The sequence below is a fragment of the Ambystoma mexicanum genome, chromosome 13 (genome assembly GCF_040938575.1).
Source record: "Ambystoma mexicanum isolate Mex_15411 chromosome 13, UKY_AmexF1_1, whole genome shotgun sequence".
Lineage (NCBI taxonomy): Eukaryota > Metazoa > Chordata > Amphibia > Caudata > Ambystomatidae > Ambystoma > Ambystoma mexicanum.
In genome coordinates this window covers 660,830,113-660,850,201 of record NC_090938.1, presented here as the reverse complement: position 1 = coordinate 660,850,201, position 20,089 = coordinate 660,830,113, and the positions used below count along the sequence as shown (strand labels likewise).

General features: G+C 48.5%; 1 protein-coding gene and 1 long non-coding RNA gene across 2 annotated transcripts in view; both read left to right on the top strand.

The window, feature by feature from the left end:
• The window catches only part of NPEPPS (aminopeptidase puromycin sensitive), a 1,690,513-nt gene that overhangs the window by 13,564 nt on the left and 1,656,860 nt on the right, over positions 1 to 20,089 (top strand). The gene's annotated exons all lie outside the window — the stretch shown is intronic.
• Positions 4,784 to 5,739, top strand: LOC138520656 (uncharacterized). The gene is made up of 2 exons (XR_011282842.1): positions 4,784 to 5,111; positions 5,193 to 5,739. It is a non-coding gene; the product is annotated as an uncharacterized lncRNA (long non-coding RNA).

The window sequence follows — 20,089 nt, the reverse complement described above, 5'->3', positions numbered from 1 at the left end:
TCTCAGCCTGATCCCCCACTGCTGATACGAGCAAGCTCTTCACATCTCCTATCGCTAGGGGTACCCCGGCAGTGTGCTTCTCAAAGGCGTATATCCACTTACTTGCCCCTCCCGATAACGGGGGCAATAGTTTTAATAAATTGGCTTTATCCATCTGAGCCCACGGGATATAGTTAGGCCTCCCTCCTCCCCTATGTATCAATGGGAGCTGTAGCCTTCCTTTTGTCATTGCCTCTACACCCGTTTTGGCTGCTGAGGTTCCCAGTGATGCCATTTTCCCCACCCTGTTCCTTAATCGCCCCGTCCACTCATCATCCAGTGTTCTCATTGGACATGTACCATCCCCCCCTTCGCTTCCCCCTCCCATTGCCATGCTCAACCTGTCGCTTTCTTCTAACTCGTCCCTTATATCACATAGTAATTCCTCTCTGTCCCCCATAGGCCTTTCTTTATTGTCAATATCTCCCTCTCGTGTCCCTATTTCGATTATTCGTGTCGGTTCTTCTTCAATCCTGAACAGTATCTCACCTTTTTTCCACCCCTCTTCAGGTTTTCTATTCTCACTTGGCGCTCTAGACGTGCGCCTTGATCTAGCCGCATTAAGTGCCGTTTGTTCACACATGTCTTTTATCCTCGAGAGCTCATCTTTTGCTATTGAGAGTCTTGATTGTAAATCATCTGTGAGTTTCTGTATGTCCACCCTTTGTGTACTTGCCTGGGCTCGCTCCCTTGTACTTTCGTATGGCGGGGGTGCCGTGGGCCGGCGGGGTGTAGCAGCTGTCGGGGGAGGCACATATGTGGGGTCACTGTATCCTTCTGCGGGCACAGGCTTGTTTAATATCGGGTACAAACTTATTACCTCCACTGGTGGCGCTACACTTGACAATTCTTTAACATCTTTCTGTATCATCAGTGGGTTGTCTGTGGTGGACGGGAGATCAGGATTTAATACTGGTGTTTTAGGTGGTGGTATCTCTTCAAATAACCTCCAGAGATCTAATACTTCTCTCCTATTTTGCAACTGCTTCCCCTTGTACCTCAAACAAATGCATGTGGCCACCATATCCAGAACACTTTTATCAAATGACCCTCCCTCGGGCCATATCTGGGGTAACCCCTCTCCCTTCAACTCGGTTATCCATTGATCATGATATTTCTTAATTCGCTCTGCATAGCCTGGTAGGTTTTTACAAATATGTGATAAGGGTGTTTCGCCCCCCATCTTGTGTATTTTCCTAGTACTTGTTTCTCTCTGTGTGTTCACAATTACAATGTAAACCTCTTACCACTATGGGTTTCGTCTTTTACTTCACATTCAATAATGGGCTCCTTTGTGCTCTGCCCTCTACTTGCGCAATACAAAACTGGCTGTACACAGTATCTATTCCCTTTTTCTTTGGGGGGCACATACAAGAGCAAACCATCAGTTATTTCGACAACCTTAACCCGGAAATCAAATAGGTACACACTCTCTTCACCTTGTCACTCTTCTCTACAAAAAGTACTATCCGGTCACACTTACCATGACCATTCGATTTCTATACATTTATAGCCATATTACACACTTACAACATCAGATTGACGTCTGACACATACGAGGCGCACACACCTCCTGGTAACACTCTAGTCACAATTCAAACTGTCCTCCCTTTCCTCCCTAGCCGGCTGTCCCTTTCCTTCTTATTCAGATGTATGGATGCGCATATATATGTATATGTATATGTATATGTATATGTATATGTATATGTATATATATATATATATATATGTCTGCTCTTCCCTCTTATAGTAGGACTCTCTTTTTCTTACTTTCTCCCTAAGTTTTGTACTAATCTCACTTTTATTTTCCCCCCTAATCCTAAAGAAAAGAAAGAAGTAATAGCGGTCACTAATATATTCTCAGTGCCCCCTTTTGCTGGACACTTTTATCTTATATTCCACTTCTTCATATATTCCCAGTACTAGTCAAGATAGCACTATGCGGCGCCGCCTTCCACCCCCTTTCGGAGCTAGGTTCCCGTCACTTTTATCTCTTATTCACCTCTTAATCCTAATGGCCATATGCAAAGAAAAAGTAAGGAAATTTTAGGATGATCCTTAGTAGATCTGCGTACCCCCTCCTCGTTCCCTGTCCTACACTTCTTCCCCCACTCCCTTTACAATCGCTCGCACTCAGTACTCACTTGAACCGATAGTCTCCGAAACTGGGTCCATCCAGGCAGTGTCGCCGTCAGCTCAACAGTCAGCCCCGGCTCCGGCGAACGGTACTCAAAGGGGATTTTTCAACTGGGATCCCGTACCCTCTCTCTTTTGAGTGTGCCCTTCTTAGTGTACCGGTCGCCGTTGGCGGCCAGCCTCCCGGAGCCGGCACACCGTACGTATCCCTTTTCGACCGGAGATTCTCGTGCCAAAAGGGGACGGTAATGTTAGATCGGGAAAAAATAATAGTAATGATCACGCTTTCGGGGTCACCACAGAAGGCGAGCGTCCCCAGCCAGCACGATCCTCCCCGCAATGAGAGACAATGACGGACTCTCCCAGGTTGGGAATAAAGCCAAGACAGAGTGCGGGTGAGCTTAAATGGGAGTTTATCAACCAGAATAGGGCATGCAAACTCCGAGAGCGCTCTGTCTGACAATAGCAAAGACAGGCGTATATATTTACAAAAAACGTCATAAGAGCCTATACACTATAGGGGGCACAAGTTCAATGGGATTGGGTGGCGACGACTAACTATAGGTGCTGCTGCGATGTGGTTGGCCGTGGCTGGAGAAAGTCACTGGTCAGCCTCGTGGGTTGGGCTGGGCCTGGCAGGTCAGCTGAGTTCATCCGGGCGGTGTTGTTGTGCCATCGCGGCCAGTGTCAGAGATGAATGTCTTTTCCTGACTTATTTGCCCTAGGCCATGCACACCGCAGTCATTCAGTCATTACAATATTATCTTCTTTAGTAAATCTTCCAATAGGTTATTCTACAGGTTAATGCAACACAGGAGGAATGCACCTTGTGAGGGATCTGATGGTCATTTGTCAGGGCAAGGTTACCAGTGTCCTGTAGACCGGGGCCATAGGTTGAGGGGCTAAGCTTCAGGGCATGGGACGGACGGTACATGCTTCCCAGTCTTGTTAGATGTGGTTATAAATGTGCCGCTGTGTGTTGCCACAGGGTTGGGTGTCCTGATTGCACAGGGCCATAAGTCTAAGATGATTTGGTGGGTTGTGGGGTTTACGAGGGGGCGCCTTTGGAAGTGTGGATTCAGGCAGGGGTTTACTGCTGTGCTGTAAATAATGCAGGTGGCGGCCCGTGGCCTTGGGTGCTGCAGAGGGGGCTACACATCTTTGAAGCGGCTCCAGTCTAGTTGGGGGAGGTGGAGCAGCGCGGCACGGGCCTCTGCTCTCATGTTTGGCAGTCTTGGCAGGGTGGGAGGGGGAATGGCCTTGCACATATTCACAAAGGTATCTCCCTCGTGTGTTGCCGACTTTAGGTAAAAACATCACAAACATTTGAACGCTCTGTAATACTTATTCAAATCACTTTAAAACATGCATTTCAACTTTGCTGAATGTGTCTCGATTATATTCAGTCTGGGCACCTTATTCGTACACTGTTTTAACAACTACAGTATTTAGTTATATACATATACATTTGCAGTAAGTGAGGTAGTAGCAGGGTTGGTGGAGTACACAGAAAGTAACCCGCCACTGTACGTGACGGTGGTGGTACATAAGGGGCTTAGACATACACGCATGACGAGTCCATTCTTGCACACTCTTCACATGTACCCTCTGTATGGTTACATTCGTTTTCTTGTGTACCCTAGCAGCATTAGTTCAGTTATGGCGCGGGACCGCGGGGTGTACGGCTTTCAATGATACATATAAAGAATAATCCCCCGGAATGCTTTTATCATTTGCACACCCCTGCAGGGGTGTGGGTCCTTCACGGCTGGTATCATGTACGATAATTACACAATTTTGCAGGTTTCTTTAGTAAAAGTGGTTGTATGGAAAGGGAAAAGTGGTTTTCGACATTCACATTTGGGTACCTTTCTGCTTTCATCAGATGACCATTCTACAGACCTTGTCATCGCCCAGGCCTTGCTGACCGGGTCATTCTGGGAGCAGTGATACACTGCGGAAGGTGAACTGTTACAATGTTAGTGTATTACGCTGGTTCATGTCCGTCTTGTTCGTGGGAACGGGCTCGCAGCAGATCTGCCATGGTGCTGCGGAGACTGGGAGAACTGAAACTTTCCGAAGGTTGGGGGCCGCGCTACAGTGCGCTGAGCTCACACCATCTTTAGTAGACAAAATGGTTTCTGAGGCCTAGCTAAATTTAATACTTGCGGGCAATGTCTTCAGCAGGTGAGCCATCCACCACCTGGGCCCTGGTGGTAAGGAGGGGACGCCCGCTGAGCCATGGCCCTCACCTGGGGTGGAGGTGTAGGCAAGGGGGGTCTTTTGGACCATTCCTCCCCTACACCGTCTCGGGTTTGTTTACACATTACGTCATGCACCACTAACGTGATGACGTCATGTTATCAACATCCCAGGCCTCCGTTACTCTGCCTCGCACTTTTCCGCAACAATTACTCACCTTGACAGTGACGATAGTTCCACTATTGTGATGTCTTCCCCAGATAATACTTATGGCATATCTTCGAATTATACTCCAATTTGAGCACGCCGCGTCACACGCATCCGCGTGATGACGTCACGCCTTAGAACACAATATAAACACGCACAGTGTTGCAAATGGCGTCGGCTTTCCTTCTGGGCTCCGGTCTCCAGTTGGCAGCGCTATTGTTAAACAGGTAAGATCTTCCCTACCAAAGGTATTCTTGATATGCACAGGAGCCCTCTCTGTGCAGTACCTCCTTCCCACTAAGTCCTGCACCTCTTTAGTTACACTCTTCCCAATTTCTTTTCCCGCTAAGATTTTTTCCACTCTTCCCATTATTTCTTTTAGTGACAGTGGATACCTGCTGAACATTTGAAAAAGATATTGGCTACAATCTGGGTTTTTCAAGCCACCTCCTTGGACCACTAAGAACCTTGGGAACTGTACCATGGCTATACGTATTATTCAGTGTCCAGATAGATCGCCATCAGTTGTAAGTTGATTATTTTTTTAGCCTTAGTTTTCTCTTCCTGCACCCTCTTACTAGCTTCTGATACGCACTCCTCTTTTACAGATATGAGTCCGTTGACAATACTCATCTTGTACTGTCTCATCGATTACCTGGGATACTCTCCCCGGACCTACTACCTCTTCGCTTGAAGATATTTTACTAAATTCACAAGGTTAGAGCTACTTCGATCTGCTGTTACTCTTTAGTCTACACTGGTTATATCTATTCCATGATCATATAGTCACCCTTGTGCACAGCACAGTCTATAAAGTAATCCCATGACACCGATCTACTGCTTTTATTCTAATAGAAATGTTATGATAGCTGTCCAGTTAAAACATGTTAATTTGTTGCGTCAATGTACCCAGAACTTTGGATATCTACTGTTTATTATGCTCATTCAATTAGCCTGTATACCAGTTGAAGTTTGTAGAAACGACTTGTTTTGCAAAATTGTTAATGGAAAATATCACTCTAATGTAAATTTTGTGCATATCTTTCCTTAGAATTTTTGATTTGCCCCTGATGAGTGTTGTACCACTCGAAATGCGTTGGGCCATCCACAGTTTCAACATCAAGAATAAATATTAATTTTGGTTTTTGTGACCTACTTTGCCTGAATGTTGATTTCTTTAATAAATCACCTTCTTAAGTTTGGTTTAATGCAATGGTTTCAAAATATATTATTAGAAACACTGTTTAGTATACAAACTAATTGTTGGTCTGGTTTTCCAGACATTGGAAAGTGTGCAGGGGACGCGAGTTGCTTAATTCGGAACTTATCTTGCTTGTTATGGTTTTATTGAGAAGACAGTAGCAGCAAAAGTAGGTGACAGGATGCAGGGTGAGAAGCCTTACTACAGGAAAGAAAAGTGGTCATATGGGGGACAGAAAGAGGAGGTACTTCTGCGGGTGCTCTTCCTGCAATAATGGGTCCAGCTATCAGCAGGGAGAGCGAGCAACATGCTGGAAATTTGAGCAAGGTTGTCCCGTCTGCAAAGCCTGTAAATTCAAACATGCATGCACCAAACCACACAACATCCTGTGACGGAGGGGGGGGGAGCATTAGCGCAAAGCCAAAAGAGAATCAAATTGAATTCCGCACCCCTTATTTAATAACATATTGCCAACACCATAATCCTGACCAAAATGCTGCCACTTATAAACCCTTACCATAACTGTTGCGATGCAAAATTATTTTGGGGCGGGGGTGGGCGGGATTGTGATTCCCCTCCGCCCCCCTACTCAGGTCCTGCTGGCGACAGGGAGGTGGAGAATCTGAAATCTGCACTAAAAATGCCAGAAGTAGTGAGACACAAGATCGCCAAAGAGCTCAGTTTAGAGAGTGTGGCAGGCCCCTTTACCACACACCCATTCAAGAACCTCAAGGTATCACCCCTTGGCTTGGTGCCCAAGAGGAAGGGCAACTTCGCCTCATTCATCACCCGTCCTTCCCTGAAGGAGAATCGGAGAGCGATGGCATCAAAGAGGAAAGTTGCAGAGTGAACTACGTGTCCTTTGATGCTGTGGGACTGGTGAAGGCCACGGGAAAAGGGGCATTGATGGGTAAAGCGGACATGATCTGCTTTCAGGCTCCTACCAATTGACAAAGAAAGCTATAACCTACTGGGCTTCAAGGTCGATGGGCAGTACTATCAGGATAATGTCTGCTCATGGGCTGCTAAATTTCTTGTGCATACTTTGAGAAATTTAGCAAGTTTCTGGAATACGCACTGAAGGAGAAGGACGGGGAGGGGAAAGTGATGCATTACTTGGATGACTTACTCTTAATTGGTAGGAAGGGTACAGAGGAATGTGGCACTTTAATGAGTCCATTTGTGGGATTAGCAGAGGAACTAGGGGTCTCACTGGTGAAAGGGAAGACAGTTGGCCTGCTCTCAAGACTAACCTTCTTCGGGATTGAGATTGATTCTCAAGAGGGGAAGGCCAGGCTACCAAAAGATTAGGTTGATAACCTAAAAGGCACCATCAGATTGAGGGGTAAGAACAAGGTGACACTGAGGGAGCTACAGTCTTTGACGGGGGAAATGAATTTTGCTGGTAGGGTTATTCCAGTGAGCAGGGTATTCACCATTATTATATTATTGAGCGGAAGACGGTAGGGCTGCAGCATGCATCTCAATGCGTTTGCATGGGCACAGAGGTAGAAGAGGACCTCAAGATGTGGGACATGTTCCTGGACAAATTTATTGGGGTACTTCTCTGGAGTGAGCAGTGGGCAAGCAGCGACAGTATGAGGCTCTATACGAATGCGTTGGGCTCACTTGGCTTTGGGGCTGTACTGGGTAAGGATTGGTGCTCACAGGCATGGCCATCAATATGGCAGGAGGAGGGTGTGACTCGAGACATTACGCTGCTGGAGTTTTTTCCCATTGTAGTGGCATTTAGGCTAGGGGAGGCCTCACTGGCCATCTTAAGGGTGATTCTGTGGTCAGACAACCTGGCAGTGGTAAAGATTATAAATCAAGGGACATCTAGCAACAAGGTTACTAACATTGAGCACAGACGTAAGAGCAAGACACATACTGGGTGTAAGGAACGTAGTAGCGGCTGTCTCCATTCTCTCTCCATTTTTCTGTCCTCTTTCTCTCTATCTCTCTTTCTATCTCTCTCTTTCTCTCTCTTTCTCTCTCTTTCTCTCTCTTTCTCTCTCTTTCTCTCTCTTTCTCTCTCTTTCTCTCTCTTTCTCTCTCTTTCTCCATTCCCGTTCTCTCTTTTCACAAAGTTTCGGGAGGAAAATCCAGAGGTGGGGCATGATTGGGAACATTTTAGCACACTGATCAGTATCGGACAGGCACAGGGAGACGATACAAGGTGTGTTGGGAGAGATTCCTGAGGTTGAAGGAGGGTTTTCTGGCATAGTACCAGTTGGATGCGAAGCCAGACGCCACTAACAAAGCACTATATCAGGGTGGCACTGAAGGGTTGGGCTAAATGCACAGAGGAAGTAGAATCCCAGGCACCCCATAGACATGTTGAAGCTCCACAGCCTGATATGAATCTTGCCAAAGACATGCAGAGATAACTTTGAGGCTGCAAAAGAGGGAGTCTTTGGAACACACTTTAGAACACACTTGTTCAGAATTGGAGCTGCCACCTCAGCGGCAGGGCTGGGCATGATGCCAGAATCGATTAAGGAGATAGGGGGGATGGATGTCTAGCTGTTATTAAAGATGTAGAAGGATGGACAGAATGTGATGCTATTCATTCCTGTCCTCGTCTCTCCTCACCAAACAGCAGCCAAAAGGAAGAAAGGTCAGTTTGGGTGGTGGGGGCACTCCTTCATGACAAGGGCCAAGGCAAAATGGACTCTTGAAAGTGAGCGCGCGAGAGCAAGTGAATTTAATATCTGGTGGCATGGCGTGCCAGGTTTGAGCTGGGGACAGCTGGAAGGACATGTACAAAGGCTCCTAAAGCAACACCCCAAATCCGACGTGCTAATGATCCATCTGGGGGGGGGGGGGGGGGACAAACTCACAAACTTGGGAAGAGGTGTGCTGATGAGGGAAATGGTGGACACCCTCCAAAAATTGGCTGCCGGGTTGGAGAAGACAGAAGTTATGTGGTCTGAGATCATACCGTGACGAGCATGGAGAGGAGAGGAGAGGAGAGTCACGTTGCGTCATTCAGCAGTTGAACGGAGCAATGGGCAGGTTCTGCGGGGGCAGATACTTCACTCGGGTCAGGCAACCTAAAGTCACCAGAGTATTACGACGAGGATGGGCTACACCTGTCACTGGCTGGCATGGAGCTGTTTTTCTGGAACCTGTTCACAAAGCTGCTGGAACTGAGGTCCCGGCTGCGGGGAGCCACGGATGGGCTTGGCTCCATCGGTGACGTGGTGGTGTGTAAGTGACCAGCGGCACTGTAGAAACTACAAATGAGCTTGGGAAAGCGGGAGGCGTTTTCACCCCTCTTGCCATCAGCGCTCCTCTAACGGCAAGGGCGCTGGAGGTATCGAAGGGGGCTTGGCTTTCCCCAGCAGGAATAGCACTCCTCCAGCCCAGGATCACCTGCAAGGGAAGGTGGAGCGCAGAAAATGGCGGTTGGGGGGAGCTTTGGCCTATAGTGGAGTTGGTTGGAAAATGTGGGAAGCAAGACAGAGATGAGGCAGTTGGCTGGTCGTCGCACCTGGAGATCATTTCCACAAAGTATGCCTTGCTGTAATGACAAACATGTAGTGTTTAGTGATTTGTGTGATATTAAACCTGCAGCCTTTTATGCCAACAAAGTAACTGTCTCCATCAGCCTTGTGATATGGGGCAGGTAAGGGTAGCGGTTGGAGAGGTGCAGTATGTTGGTATATTCAGCGGACAGGAGCCCAGGTTATGCACAGATGTGGGTCCCGCGTGTGCTGGGGTAAACCCAATTTACAACTCGCTGATGATGACGCTGAAACATGTCTGGAGTTGCTTGTGTTCTCCTCCAGAAGGGATGCAGTTTGGCCTGGACTGCCCCTTTTGGGGTGGGACCAGGCCTGATTTGCATTTGTAATTTCCCCTTTCTGTAATGGCTTGGCAGGCTGCAGAATTATGGTTTGGAGGGCGGATATGCCAGAGGTTAAGATGAATGCTAAAAATTCCAGCCATTCCCTTTTTTGTTTGCTGCATTCTTAACTAGGCCATTCACATTTTTAATGATGTATTTAGCTCCTCGTGCCTCCACTGTCGGCTCCCTGCAAGGCTGGTTGATGAGGGACCGTGCAGAGTTGGAAAAAGTGGTCAATGGGGCCATATCAAAGCTAACATTATTTGATGGATAACGTTGAACTGTGGGGTGCATTTCACCTTGGAGTTCAGAGTGACGACTCGTAGCTTGGCTCGTATTTATCAGATGCCACAAACGCCCCACCCCAAAGGTGGATTCTATCCCAATAGTTGATCTTTACCCATGTATAATACCGATTAAATTGGTAACAGATGAACCATCACCAATATTCACTCGTTAGATCGATTACCTAAGCTTTCTGAAACCAAGTACATTTTTAGATATGCCTGATGGGTAAGAGCTCCACTTGGCAGTCGGCAAAGACCCCAGCATAGTTCATGGTCAAGGTTTCCCATTTTGAGATGATGGACCGAATCCCATGAATGGAAAGGCATTCATTTAAAGTGGCGTCAGAAAGAAAATGTTGTATGTATATGACATTTTCCCTCTATGCTCCAGTGCCGCCTGTGAAATGCTGTGCTGCGTGAGATGGTAACGTTCTGAGAGGCCCTGACGGCATCTGCAGATTTGCTGCTCGCTCCTCATAAACTCAGAATAGCTAGCGTGTGACAGATGAAGGGAGGCGAGTCTGCTTCAGACAGGGATTTGTAATGGGCGATCGCCGGAGTCCCTGGCAGTATGATGAGCTCATGCTTTGTGGTCCTAGTTTAGCTTTCCTCTTTGATGTGCCCTTTTGTGCTTAGCTGGCGGACGTTCGTAGCCACAACACCCTGGGCCGGCCTTCCCCGGGCCCTGCATTTGGTTTACCTGGTTTCCAATTCCCCTTTGTTTACCCTGTGGCCCTCCACACATTTCCCTTTTCCCATGCCCTCCGCCAACCCCCCCCCTCCCTGGAAATAATACACTGACTCGGTTGTGGATGTACAGGCTGCAGTTGTTTTATTAAGCAAGAGGTAGTCGACGGGTACTCCGCTACTTGGTAGGTAATACAGCATCGGGTTATTCTGCTCTGAGCTGCACACCCTTACACTCCCCACTTGGTGGCGAGCAGCATCCGTTGAGCGGAACGGACACCGTAACTTTTCCAGTTTAACTTAACATGAACTCAAACTTGATGGCAGGCGGCCTCCGTTTGTGCGCACTTTGAACACTCCCTCTTTGGGCACAGTCTTTATTTTGTAGCCAGTTCCACTTATACTACTTTCCCAGGTGCAAGATCATTAAACCTTTTCACCCCCTGTCGCCTGCCCCCCCTGCCCCCTGCTCCCCGTTGGCAAGGTGTACGTGCTCTAAGCTTTCCCTTCACCTAACCCCAGCCCCCCGCTTCCAGGTCCCCATCTTATTCCTCTCCCCCGGGGTCCTACTGCTCTCTCGCCCCCTCACCCTTTCCACCCGGTCTCCAGGCCTACTACTCGCTCCCTGTTGCTTGTGACTCCCTCCTTGTTGTTCCCCCATTAGGTTTCTCTTCTTCATTCCCGTTGCACATGCCCCCTTCCCCTACCCCCTTTGCCTGTTCCTAATTCCCCTGGGGGTTGTCCCCTCTCCCCCCACTTTGTTCCCCCTGGTTCCCGACCACTAGTCCTCTGACAACTCCCCAATTAGCTGCGCTGCTTTCCGTACGTGTGTCCCCTTCCCACTTTCCCGAACAACTGGATTTCCCTGCGCCCTGTTAACTTTTTGCCTGCCAGCCCCTACTGTCAGTTGCTTAGTTCACCGCCAGCCTTGATCCTTGCACCTATCATCTCCCTTTCCTTCCCACCACCCGCACATAACCTCACCCGTTCTCGTGGCTTGCTGAGTTGTACTCCGCTGTCTGACAAACTCGGACACTGCCAGTCCCTTGTGGATACAAGCAGGTCTACCAGCGTGGAGCACCCTGTACCTCCACTATGACAATCCTGCTGTAAAATTCAAACACCGATTAATACATTCAACAATTTTTCATTTTGTGCTGATATAGTTTGGGCGGGCGGTTCCTTCTTCCTTCTGAGTCGTAGGAAAGTGAGGCTGTTCCCACCCCCCCCACCTGCTTATAAGCCCGATACAAGGGATGGTCCAACACCCCCCCCCCCCCACACACCCCTTTTTTGCACCTTGTTGTTCCCTCCCTTCTTCCTGTTTCCTGGTGCCATCTAGTCTGAGGAGGCCCCCCCCCTGACCCCAGCAGGATCCTCTTGTTGGAGGGGGGATGGGGTATATGGGCCCCAAGGGTGGCCTGCTGCAGGTAGCGGCTACGGCAGCGTCTGCTCCAGCCCTCCTTGCGCTCCGTGCATCCCTTGGCTTTCTTTTCTTGTGGCAGGTCATGCCAGCTAGTCATATTATAGTAAAAGTATCCATATTGATGGGTTTCTAGTGACACATGTACCACGAATGTCCCATAGTACAAAATACTTATAATGTATAGCACAATTTTTGCGCCAGTACCAGGATTTTTTCTTTTCAGAAGCTAGTGTTGGTTTGTGTGTGGGGTCAAGGTGAGGGGAAAAGGCACTGCGCATATCTAATATTTAAGAAATCCACCTCCTGTCCAAGGTATGGCGCTAAAGTGTTCCACAGGGTATCAGCATGAGTTTTGCCACTGAATTCCTTGCATAAGTTTGGGTGGATGCAGAGTTGCTTCAGATTTGGTGGATTTCGGGCATTTAAATGGCTGGTGGGTCTCGGAGAACTGCCACTGAATTTCCCTTGCATCCAGGACCTTTTAGTCTCTGTATAATAATTTTTTGGGGAGCTATAGTAATGAGATCATGGGTTCTCAAGCATGCCGTTGCAGTTATCTGTGGATTAGGGCATTGTGTTTATAGGGAGATGTAGACTGATAAAAATGCCCTGCAAACCTTGTTCCTGGCACCGTTCTTGATGATGGCATTCTATTGGGACCGGACTAGGTGGTCTCTTTGCCGCCCGGATGATCACCTTCCCGGAAGAAACTACGCCAGGCACAACACTGTAGCAGTAAGAAGGTGAGGTAGAGTGATGGCATAGAGGAGACATCGACTGGCAGCAGCACGACCAAAAGAGGGGAAGGAAGCAGCACAGCTTTGTGGTAAAAGTGGAGTTCAGGGACCTGAACCAGGCTGTTTCGGCCCAGGGGTTCCTCTTAGACGTGGGTTTTGTAGTTGGCAATGTCCCTCTTTCTTCAGTAGCGCACTGGTATGTTCTTTGCTTACCAGGGCAACGATCTGGGTTTGATGGCCATATGTATTATTTGTGATCTGCATAGCACCGACAGCCCACACCAGAGGCCCTTCCCAGCATAACTCCAACAGTCATCCACGTCATCTCGACCACGCTCCCTTATCCCCCCTTCCCTTATACTGCTACACAGTTCACCTAAATAAAGAGGCATGACCAGTTGGCTGGGTGGAAGTTGAAATTGCTGCAGCAAACATTATTAAACGTGCATAGATCAAGGAGTTATCTTACAGATGATCCACTTCTCCACCACGCCTCAGGATCCTGCGCTGGGTGTGGCATCCTTATTCCCTGCCCCCGCCCACCCATACCCCTCCCTTTAGGGCCCTCTTGGGGCCCCTTCACTTCCTAGACCTTTCCTCTCTACCAATGGCTATTTTAGACTTTCTTTTTTGACTTTTTTTTTCTTTTCCCATTTGTTAATTTCCCACAGTTGTTTTCATGTTGCCATCGTGTCCTTCTCCCTTTTCCCCTTTCATGAATTCCCCCCACCCCCCTTTGTTCCCCCATTTCTCAAAACCCGGTGCTATTTCCCCAAGTTTAACCTTCCCCAAGCGTCTGCTTTCCCCAATTCTGTCCCCACCCCATGTCCCTTCCCCTACTCCTTCCTACCATCCCTGCTTGTGTGAGGCCACTAACTGCTATCCCCCAACCAGGTCCACCCCCCCACCCCTTTGCTACCATCTCCCAGGCTCCAGTTAGCCATCACCTTTCCCCATCCTCATTCCCTTCCCAGTTACTACCGGTCCCCAATTCTTCCCAATCCCCACTCCCTTTGGCCCAATCCCCACTGCATTCCATTCCCCCCTCCTTTCCGTTCCCCAATTCTTTCCCTACACTTATTCCTTCCATTCTCCAACTCCTCCCCAACGCTTTCCATCCCTCTTTTCCCAGGCTGCATTCCCCATTTCATCCCTACCTCAATCTTAGATTCTCCACTGCTTCACAGAGCCCAGTTTCCCCCATCCCCATTAGTTCATCTCCCCCATTGCCCATTTTCTCTCATTCCCCTTCTCATAAACTTCCAAACTCCCCCACCCGCCTTGTTGGGGTTGGAAGGTCTTCCAAGCCCCCTTTACACAGACTTGCCACTGAATCTAATACGCCTGGGTACCGTTCTTTCTAAGCTAATGGCTGCGCAGTCCTCTTGTGGTATCTGCCATTGTTTTCTGTAGGTATCACCTGTGACTCCGCCATGACTCTCAGCTGGTTGCCAGTGGTAGCAAGTCCCCGGCCTTCAACCCTGTGTAAAGGCGTATCCGATTCTGACGTTAATGCAACTTTTCTCCTTTCCCGGAGAGCCCTCCGTTCTCAGACAGTGCCATGACGGACTATGTTTGACCATTTACCCATTCGGCTCTGTACTCTGGGGGCCCATCCGTAGACGGTGGCACGCTGCAATATGGAGAGGAACAGAACCACGGATCTCAACCCTTGTGAGGGCGTCTGAAGTTGAGTTGTTACAAATTAGTAAGGTTTAATTGTTTTTTTTTTTTATTATTACATTTTTATTTTTCCGCTATCGTGGTTTTGTCGCTCCTAATTTAATCACAGTTTAATTGCATGCATAATTTGGTAGTTGACGACGCCTGGCAAAACCAGCCAGGACTTTCTGCGATATCCGAGAGCTCACACTCAAAACTATAGGTAATGCCCCAACAGTAAACCGTTATACTCCCTCTGTGCTAATTCTTTACTTGCTTAGTGGGGGCTCCCTGCTCCTTCACGGTGGCGTGACAGATTGTTTGACCTTGTACCCGTTTAGCTGTGTACTTGGAAGGCCCGTCCGTGGACGGTGACGTGCTGCTTTGTGGTGGGGCACGGAACCCTGGCCCTCACCATCTTGTGAAGGCGTCTGAAGTTCTGTTAAAAATTGTATTAATGTGGTGTTTTTTTTTTTTTAATTCAGCTATAGCTGCTTTGGGCTCCTAATTTAATCTTACTCTTAATTGCGTGCACATTTTTGGGAATTTCATACGCATGGCCCACCCGCCCTATGTAATCCCAATCCAATGGGCATCCCAGTTATTCTTGTCCAGTACTTGCTTTCCTTGTTCATACCCCTGCACTTAAATCCGGGGCCCTTATACGTCATGACTCATCTTAGGTACCATGTTAAGAAAGCAACCGCCATTTCCATTGTGGAATCCACAGAAAGCCCCAGATATATGCGCAAGTCTACTCCCTCCTCCAGGCCACTTAAAAACCCCCATTGCTTTGAGATGTACCTCTTTGGTTCAAAGGTGGACACCCTTACACTTCGTCTGCATAGTTATTGTTTGTGCTGTGCCTAGTACTTAAGTCCCCCATGTTCATCCTGGCCAACCTGTGTTTAAATTAAATATTTGTCTGCAGGTACCTGGTTCAACCATGTAACTCTACAATAATGGCCTTCCCAATTTCCATTCGTATATCCCACTTCCTCTAGACCTAATCCTCTGGCAATGCTGCCTTCGCTGTTTACATGCTAAGGTTCATGATAAGGTATATGGTGCGCCGATAACAAGACAGTCTACACAAAATTGTTACATGATATCTTTAAGGGTGTGTTTCGCCACCATGTTTAACAGCCTCCCAAATAGTTACACGACAATCCGTGAAGTCCATGGATTCAAGGCATGACCAATGATACCATGCTGCTATGTTTTATACTCCATGCGCTACCAGTCCCGGAATCCGAGGCATGCCGTTGGTAAAAAGTGGGTTACTTAACCCCGCCCTATGGGTAAGGGGTGTGTGGGACATTTTTGACATCCTAAAAATGGCAAATACACTCAGAATTAAATTAGGTAGTGAAATTATTCCCAACAAAATTAAGAAAAAATATGTATGGTCTTGCACCCCTGCTTTCGCCACTCTATGTGTATGTTTGGGCCAGTAGTGCCCGTTATACTATGGGAAGAAACTATTATTGTTGCCTTATCGGAGGAAGAAAACCGTCACTTTTAATCTGCATCAATATCTAGGTGCACAGAAATATTACAAAACCTTTTGTTTTAACTGTTGGCTGGATTTTGCCCGCTTATGAAATACTCACATTGGAAATCGAGGTTACATATATCTCCCTGAAATTCACTGTGCTCCCTACTTTAAATCATTAGGCGTAAACTACTACCAATTTGTATCTGGGGCACTGACTGAACCCACACCATAACAAGCATAAAGTGGCTCAGCACGAACCCCACCTACCTTGCCCGTTACACCATGTGAAGGAATTTCAGATAATAGTCAGCAAACAAACTGCAACTAATGTTGCCTGTTAAGTCAAGAATTCAAATAAGCCACTGAGCAACCCATGGACCCTAGATGTGGAACAATGTACCGGCCCTACCAAAACAGTGTTAGGAGGAAAATATCATTTACTTGAGACCACTACAACCCACTCTGTTTAAACAAGCATGGTGACGCTCACAATTTCAGCGAATGCCCTTCTTTGCTCAGTGGGGGATCTCTTCTCCTCCTTGACCTGCTTGCTCAGTCTTGACTAATGCCCTGTATGATCCTGATGCTTTTGACGTCACTGTTATTCTTGTGCCCTTTCTCTGATAATTAGGGCTGGCATAGCTGGCGTGAACAATTCCTCCCATGTAACATTCGCCACTACCGCTCCTCTCTCCTTGACGTTGGTGAAACGGTTTTTGTTCACATCATGATGCTTTTTCCCACTTTGAACTTGCCACACAGCCATGTATCATTTCCCTTTTAGATCTGCATTGTTGAAAAATAAATAAACTTTTATAGCACCTGGAGTCCCTAATCACCACCTTGTAGCACATTACCCCATTTGTGTTGTCCTTCTGGTTGTTCTAGTGCCCCCTACCAGTTTGCCCCAAGCCAACCACACCCTGTGGCGGCAAACCCTCCTATTTCTTTCACTACGACCAGAACATCCAACCATGTGCTGCTAGCTTTGAAACTTCTGCTCATATCCCTACTGCCTGCCCATCCACCCTAGTTGCGCTGGCCAGAGCACCCCACTCCCCATGCACTCATTTGCCTTGGGGATAAAGGGATCCAACCAGAGCACCCTACCCTAAACAGAACTTAGTACTAATGTCTCTCCCCTGACCTCCCCCAATTCCTGCCTGCAATCAACTCTTCCGTTCTACCACTGTCGTGCATCATGTCCCCCTCCAATGTAGGCGCGAAATCCGTAATTGGAGGTTACTGAGATGCCATTTGTTGTATAGGCGCCTTACAAGTACCTGGATGAAGCCCGAGGCTGTTCTGAACCTCATCCCGCGCGGCCCCACACATTCCGTAAGTCTACAGTTGCCAATTAACCTTGATGCCCAAACCGACGGACTGCGCCTTCCCGGTGGCTGAAACCTAAATGGTGTGCATCGCTAACTCACGCCCATTGACAAAGACAAAGTAACCCAGCTGCGCCTCGCCAGATTTTAAAGCAAAACCGTGCTGCTCACATTTGAATGAGGGTCTTTGGCAATGCTGGGGAGTGTGGATGCATGGCCCCGCCCCCCCTCATTAATGGCCGTGGAGGAGAAACCGCTAATATCGACTGAGGGGCACTTTCAGCTCTGTACACAATCGCAGCACCTTGCGGGTGGCCATACGACTCCTCCCAACGTTACCCACCTACGCGCCTGATCCCGTCTGCAAAACCCCATCCTCCAACCGGCCCAAACCCGGGTGAGCGACGGCAGGCACGGGGTACGGGGAACTAGTTGTTACTTACCCCTCCCACCAACTCCATCCCGAAAGACCATATAGTGCAGGAAAGAAACTAACCAAAAGGCCATCTTTGAGTTTCCTCACGTTGCATTCTGGTATTTGTAGTCTCCAGGGGGGAGAAGGGCAAGGCTGCTGCCTAGGAAGTCGGGATGACAACGGGACCACTCTTCCCAGGGATGTGGGGCTGGATGACTGCAGGGTGGAGTAGGGGGCGTTTTGGAGGAAGTCTCCCACGGGCTGGATGGTCTACACCAGCTGCATTTCTGATAACTGCTAACTTCAGCGTGATGACCTGCATCACCAAATGCCATTTAACTCTGCCTGGGCTCGGACTGTGAATAAATATCTTTCCAAATGCTCAATTTGCATCACATGTTATCAAACAATTCCCCCTTGGGTACTATTTCAACTGCCTTGTCGCAAAAGAATGAATTGCCATTTGCAACTGTGGGTCACTTTCCGTTGGTGCCAGAGACCATTCTTTGCCCCAGTCAGACCCTGACCGTGACGGAGTGTTAGCAGAGTGTTTGGTGCCTGTGCCTGGAAGCTACCCTGCTGGACCCTGAGTAACTTTTCTCTTTCTACTGCCTGGAGGTGGTGCCTGGAGGTGGTGCCTGAATATAAGCTCCACTCTAGACGCGGAGCGTCCGCGGAGTGTTAGCAGAGTGTTTGGTGCCTGTGCCTGGAAGCTACCCTGCTGGACCCTGAGTAACTTTTCTCTTTCTACTGCCTGGAGGTGGTGCCTGAACATAAGCTCCACTCTAGACGCGGAGCGTCCGCGGAGTGTTTGCAGAGAGGGTGCAGAAGGCGCCATGGAGATAAGACAAACTGCAATAAACCACCCAAAGAAACAAGCACCTCATACACGGAGCCGCTCAAAAATGACCGATGCCTTGCATGGGGTAGTTGAGGAGCCATGCCCTGTGCTTGCTGACGAAACACAGATTGACAAAAACAACACTCGGAATGAACATGTCACTGGCACTGGCGTGCCATCATGCAATGGTCCCCAACGCGTCAGCGTTGAGCATAATAGAGAGTTAGAGGATGCTATCTCCGCCTCCGCAGTTGGCCTGTTGGAAACAGGTTCCCTGCGGTTGGCGGCTTCTCCCAACATGGAAACTGCGGTCAATGGAACAAAAGGTACGTGCCAAATAACCTGTTCCCCAGTTTTGAAAGCCCTCAAGGCCTCCTCCCCTACGAGGTGCCTCCCCTTACCCGCGGCTGCCGTGCGGCTCGTTGAGTCTGGAGTGGCTTCGCTGGCTCGCTGTTCCGGCCGCTCGCCGCGGGGGGTGGGTGGGGATGCCTTTGGGGGCACGGCCGGTGTGTCGGGGGGGTTCTTTGGGGCCGGTGGGTGGGCTCGCAGGGGGCAGCGACGCAATGGAGAGAGAGGGAAGGGGCGTGGCCAGAAGGGCTGTGCGTATGGATGATACTCCTACCGACTCGCGGATTGGAGATACGGCCCCAGCGGCGTCCCAAATGGAAGGGGACGAGACACAAACTTTCGTAGGAGTCGAAGAGCCAGGGAGCGTGGGAAAATTTGCTTTCTGCGCACCACGTGAAGAGGCCTTCTTTACGTTTCAACAATCACAGCTAAATAAAGGAATTGAAGAGTTATGTGACAGCCCAATTTCTCCTGCATATGTGGATGCCATGGGCGACCTCTGGAACGACCATGAACATTCCCCGAACCCCCGTTCTTCTTCCATTAAAAAACAAAGTTTAGCTCTTTCGCAAAAAGTCCACGACCCCCTGACCTTTGCAGAGCCCTTGATTCAAAAAGGACATAACCAAAACTGCAGCTTAAAGCCACCATCGAAATCAACTATGTGCAAAAGCATTAAATCAACAAGCCCACTAGCCGCAAAAAAGGACGCACTCAGAGTAAATAAAAGCTACACTCAAAATCTTACACAAAAGAGTAAAGCAAGAGCAAATTCTCTCTCGGACATAAAATCAATTAGATGGCACTTTAATAAAAAAGATTTTGGAACCGCAACAAAAGTAGCCCCCGGTATCACCGGGGAGCAATGTTCAATGACGGCTGAACTAGAAGTCACTGATCAAGAATTACTTCAAGCGACTGGAACTGGAGAACCAGTTGCAAGCGTAACGAATCAGATATCAGTAAATGATGGAGACCGGAGGAGTCCTATTCTAGAGAATCACAGTCCATGCAATCCTGCTCGCACAGAGCTACCGCAAACTGCAGCTGGATCAGTCCTTAGTCAAGACTGCTCCTCGAAGCCACAAGAAGCACATAATGGACAAACACCAATCACTTCAACTTCTGAAGCTGAGGCCTTGGCGGTGTTTACCAGCCCAATAAAAACCACAACTCCTCACCCGAATAGATCGAACCGAGGTTTGGGAGAAGAAGTAAT